At 39.8% G+C, this 6,000-nt stretch overlaps 1 pseudogene; it reads right to left on the bottom strand.

Moving 5' to 3' along the window:
• Positions 1-4,675: 4,675 nt before the first annotated feature.
• On the bottom strand, positions 4,676-5,415 carry LOC136335462 (calmodulin-like; annotated as a pseudogene).
• Between the last annotated feature and the right edge of the window lie 585 nt (positions 5,416-6,000).

Consider the following 6,000-nt stretch of genomic DNA (forward strand, 5'->3'; position numbering starts at 1 on the left):
TGCTGTTTAAAAGGAGAAGGAGAGCCTGGCCTGTGTTGGCACCGTGGATAGAGCGTCAACCTGGAATGCTGAGGTCGCCAGTTCGAAATCCAGGGCTTGTCTGTTCAAGGCACATATGGCAAGCAATCAATGAACAACTCAATTGAAGCAACTATGAATTGATACTTCTCATCTGTCCCCTTCTCTCTGTATAATCAATAAATAAAATCTTTAAAATTAAAAGAAGCAGGAAAATATATAGAAAAGAAATCATATAATCAGCTTTAGAGAAGCTTGAGATTTCCTTGGATATTAATAATTATGTAATAATTCCACAGTTTAGTTCTAAGACTGCTCATTTATTTATCTTGGACAATGACATAAAACTCTTGGTTGGGAAGAGGTAGTTTCTTGACTAAGGGAAGGAATTATGTCTGTCTAGTTTACTTCTCTATCCCCATAGTAGATGCTCAATAAATACTTGTTGGATGAAGTTCCAACCTGACACTCAAATTATATTTAAACTTTACTATTGTGCCTACCATGTACAAACAGATATCAAAAATCCTTTAAATGCTGTGTATGGGGATGGGAGACATCAAAGTTTTATTTATTTATTTATTTTTATTTATTTTTTTGGACATCAAAGTTTTAAAGGCCCCCTGTTTAAGAGTTGTTTTTTTGTTTGTTTGCTTTTGTTTTCTGTTTAAGAGCTTTTAAAATTCAACTGCATTGGCCTAGGTTAAGGCGATAGACTTCCCAGTGTTACTCCTAGTGTTACAGATTGCACCTGACCCTATTCCCTGATTGCAATTTCCAGCTGATCCTCATCATCTTTTGCTTAACTTTGGACCATGGTTACCCCATGTCTTTTGGAAATGAAATGAGCTAATGTTGCCAAAATGTTAATCTGAGGGAGTAGGAACACGCAATTAAATGTGCTCATGAGCACAAACACACAAGATATTCCTAGGATGTGGTGATGCTTCAGTGGGCATGACTTGGTGTGTAACTCTCAAAATAAGTTAGAGAGGGAGAGGAAAGACCTTGCCCTAATACTTATGTGAAAAGTCATTTGCTACCTAATTGGCAGACTAAGGATAGGAAATAAATTGTAGTAAGAATGATTTTTAGGATATTACATCACATGCTGCTTTTCTCATTTCTTAGCCTTTGTCTACACTTTTAAACTTTTCATTAGAGCTTCAACCTCTGATTCATATTTATACTTGCTATTTCAGGAAAAGTTAGCAAAGATGAGCTTTCTTATTTATAAATAGATTAGCAACATAACCAATACTTAAGAGGGAAAAAAACTTTGCCATCATCACCCCTCCAAAAAAAACTCCATTTGAAAAGCAGAGTCTAAATCAGGGTTCCCCAAACTACGGCCTGCAGGCCGCATGCGGCCCCCTGAGGCCATTTATCCGCCCCCGCCACACTTCCGGAAGGGGCACCTCTTTCATTGGTGGTCAGTGAGAGGAGCATAGTTCCCATTGAAATACTGGTCAGTTTGTTTATTTAAATTTACTTGTTTTTTATTTTAAATATTGTATTTGTTCTCGTTTTGTTTTTTTACTTTAAAATAAGATATGTGCAGTGTGCATAGGGATTTGTTCATAGTTTTTTTTTATAGTCCGGCCCTCCAACGGTCTGAGGGACAGTGAACTGGCCCCCTGTGTAAAAAGTTTGGGGACCCCTGGTCTAAATGGATACAGAGAACAGACTGATTGTTGCCAGAGGAGAGGGGAGTTGGGAGATTGGGTAAAAAAGGTGAAGGGATTAAGAAGTACAGATGGGTAGTTACAAAATAGTCATGGGGTTGTAAAAATACAACATAAGGAATATAGTCAATAATATTGTAATAACTATGAAAGGTGCCAGTTGGGTACTGGAAATACTGAGAAGAACACTTTGTAAAGTGTATGGTTGTCTAACTACTATGCTGAACACCTGAGACTAGTACAAAATAATACTGAATATAAACTGTAATTGAAAAATAAAATTTAAATTAAAAAGGAAAATTTTAATAACATACACATACACATAAAGCAGAGTCAGACCTCAATCCACTGAATTTTTACTTATTTATTTAGTTATTTAGTGAGGGATGAGAGATGAGAAGCATCAACTTGTAGTTGTGCCACTTTCATCATTCATTGATTGCTTCTCGTACGTGCCTTGATGGGGGTGGGCATGACAATAGCTCAACCTGAGCCAGGGACCCCTTGCTCAAGCCAGAGACCTTGGGCTCAAGCCAGTGACCTTGGGCTTCAAGCCAGCAACCTTTGGGCTAAAGCCAGTGACCCAGAGCTCAAGCTACATGAGCCCATGATCTCAGAGTTTTATCCTGGGACCTCCATTTGGACACTGAGGAGAATAGCTGCAGGAGGTCAAGAGTTAAAGCAGGGAGACTTTTTGGAAGGCTGTAGATGAGAAATGATGTTGATTCAGCTAGGATGGTGAAAAATGGTGGCATTTGCAGTATATTCTCAAGGATGAGCCAAAAGAATTTCCTAATGAACTAGGTATAGAATATGATAGAAAGAGAAATGAAGGATGGGCTCCAAAAATTTAAGTAACTGGAAAGTTGGAGTTCTCATCAACTGAGTTGGGGGAGACTACAGGCAGGGCAGATTTGTAGGCATTGATCAGAAGTTTCAGGCTAGATGTGTTGACTTTGGATGTCTGTTAGACATCCAAATGGAGAGTTACTTACTCAAATATCTATTTTATAACCTCCCTTTTTTTTTTTTTTTTTTTTTTACAGAGACAGAGAGAGTGATAGATAGGGACAGACAGGAACAGAGAGAGATGAGAAGCATCAATCAGCAGTTTTTTGTTGCGACACCTTAGTTGCATTGATTGCTTTCTCATATGTGCCTTGACTGTGGGCCTTCAGTAGGCCAAGTAACCCCTTGCTCCAGCTGGCAACCTTGGGTCCAAGCTGGTGAGCTTTGCTCAAACCAGATGAACCCTTGCTCAAGCTGGCTACCTCGGGGTCTTGAACCTGGGTCCTCCACATCCCAGTCTGACGCTCTATCCACTGTGCCACCACCTGGTTAGGCTATAACATCCCTTCTTCTTTTTTTTTTTTTTCTGTATTTTTCTGAAGCCGGAAACGGGGAGAGACAGTCAGACAGACTCCCGCATGCGCCCGACCGGGATCCACCCAGCACGCCCACCAGGGGGCGACGCTCTGCCCACCAGGGGGCGATGCTCTGCCCCTCTGGGGCATCGCTCTGAGCCACTCCAGCGCCTGGGGCATCCTCACTCCAGTGGAGCCTTGGCTGCGGGAGGGGAAGAGAGAGACAGAGAGGAAGGAGAGGGGGAGGGGTGGAGAAGCAGATGGGCGCTTCTCCTGTGTGCCCTGGCCAGGAATCGAACCTGGGACTTCTGCACGCCAGGCCGACGCTCTACCACTGAGCCAACCGGCCAGGGCCTATAACCTCCCTTCTTATCCACTACATTTGCTCACTTTTTCCTTTTTCTTCTATACATAACCAGACTAAATACATGAACAGAATTGGCAAATAAAAATGGCTGAACTGGAAATACAAATTGTAGCTTGATGAATAAGAGGAGCAAATCCTCTGTGAGATGACCCAAGCTTGGCAGCTCCTGGCTCCCAGAGCCCCTCCTGGAACCACTTTCATTCAGATCCATTGTCTTGTTTTTTCCCCCTTATTTTTATTTATTTCTATATTAATATTTATTATACATACTCTGTATACATACTTCATTAGCAGCTTTTTCAGAAAGCCAGAATGTCTCATCCCCTGCTCATCCCCTGCTCCCCTTACTTAATATCCCAGTTATGTGGAACTATACCTAGGTCCTAAAGCACATAATACTGTTTCATGCCTCCATTCCCTTACTTACAGTGTTTTCTCAGTTGAGACTTCTTGGGGATAAGAGGGATAAAATTATTTTTACAATTTATTTATATTTTTACATTTAATTTATTCATCTTTTTAGAGAGAGGAGACACAGAGAGAGAGAGAGACAGAGAGAGAAAAGAGATAGAAAGAACAGAGGGAGGAGCAGGAAGCATCAACTCCCATATGTGCCTTGACCAGGCAAGCCTAAATTATTTTTATTGGAAAACAAATAAACAACTTGGAATGGATTTGAGGCAAATTATTCCATAAGCAGATTTTCTTTAAGTGGCTAAACAAAATTTAAAAATCAAGTAACAATAAAAGAAAATGTTTATGGTACAGGATAAGCAGTACAAAAAATAGTGTAAAAGTAACTTAATTAATACACCTATTTTGTAATAGTGCAACTTTTAAGTATATATTATCAACTGTCCATAGACCATGTAAAGTTAAACCTCACATTTCAACAACAAAATGCTGACATTTCCTAAAGAAAAGTGCTTTTAAAAAAAAGATGTTCCTTTCACTTGACCAACTTCATCTAAATTTAGATGTGCAGAAGGGTTTAGATTTATCCAGAGTAAGCCACAAGCAACACGTTACTTGATAGATTTTCTAAAATAAAGTTTCAGGACAATGACAGTAAAATAAAGGAAGAAAAACCTGGAGGAATAAAGTCCTAATTACTATACATGCATTTTTTTTTGAGAGGAGGGGAGTTAGAGAGACAACTCCCACATGTGCCCCAACCAGGATCCACCTGGCAACCCCAAACTGGGGCTGATGCTTGAATCAACTGAGCTATCCTCAGTGCCTCATGCCAACGCTTGGACCAATCGAGCCACTAGCTGTGAGAGGGGAAGAGAAAAAGAAGGGGGAGAGAAAGTGGAAGAGAAATAGATGGTTGCTTCTCATGTGTGTCCTGATTGGGATCAAACCTGGGATGTCTGCACACGGGGCTGATGATCGATCCACTGAACAGATTGATAAGGGCCAACATGCTTTTTTTTATAGTAGGGTAAACTACTATAAAAAGATAAGTTACAAAGAAAAGGCAAATAAATGATTTTGTATAAAAAACAACACATTCTATACAATGTCTTCACTCTACTGTCATCATTTATACACTCTCTGTAGTTGACTTGACCATCACCATCAATATCTGCTTCCCTGATCATTTCATCAACTTCTTCGTCTGTTAACTTCTCTCTAAGGTTTGCCATCACATGGTGAATCTCTGATACAGTAATATAGCCATTGCCACCCTTACCAAAGACACAAAATGCTTCTCTAATTTTTTCTTTATTGCCTATATCTTTTATTTTTCCTACCATCATTGTCAGAAATTTCAGAAAGTCAATTGTGCCATTAGCATCAGCATCCACTTCATTAATTATGTCCTATAACTCTGCTTCTGTGGGATTCTGCCCAGGAGACCTCATTACAGTTTCCAATTCCAGTTCCTTTGTTGTTATGGTTCCATCACCATCTTGTCAAATAGTGAAAAAGTTTCAGTGAATTCTGTATTCTTCTCTTCAGTCAATTGGTTGGCCATGCTGCAAGCTCTACTGGTCTCTAAGACGCAACCATACAACCACTTGGCTTGCTCACTTACCATGGACTCCTAGTTGAAATTCTTGACACTGCCCCTCTTACCTTATTCTCACACAATCCCAATGTTGGTAATACAATTCCTACTTGACTTTCAAAGCTTATCTTTGGAAAGCATTTCCTGGTTTAAATCCTCTGCCCTCCCTGCTCCCTTTCAGTCTGGGATAGGTTGCCCTTCTGTATTGCCATAGCACCTTGTAAATATCATCCATATTGTACTTACCATGTTGTGTTATAATCTGTTTTCTAGTCTGTGTTCTCCAGATTGAAGTTTCTTAAGGGCAAGAATAGTATTTTATTCATTGTTGTATTCCCAACACCTAGCATTCTTTTTATTATTATTTATTTTTTTTATTAATTTTACGAGGGTGACATCAATAAATCAGAGTACATATGTTCAAAGAAAACATGTCCAGGTTATCTTGTCAATCAATTATGTTGCATACCCATCACCCAAAGTCAGATTGTCCTCCATCACCTTCTATCTAGTTTTCTTTGTGCCCATCCTCCCCCCCTTTTCCTCTCCCTC

The sequence above is a fragment of the Saccopteryx bilineata genome, chromosome 4 (genome assembly GCF_036850765.1).
Source record: "Saccopteryx bilineata isolate mSacBil1 chromosome 4, mSacBil1_pri_phased_curated, whole genome shotgun sequence".
NCBI lineage: Eukaryota > Metazoa > Chordata > Mammalia > Chiroptera > Emballonuridae > Saccopteryx > Saccopteryx bilineata.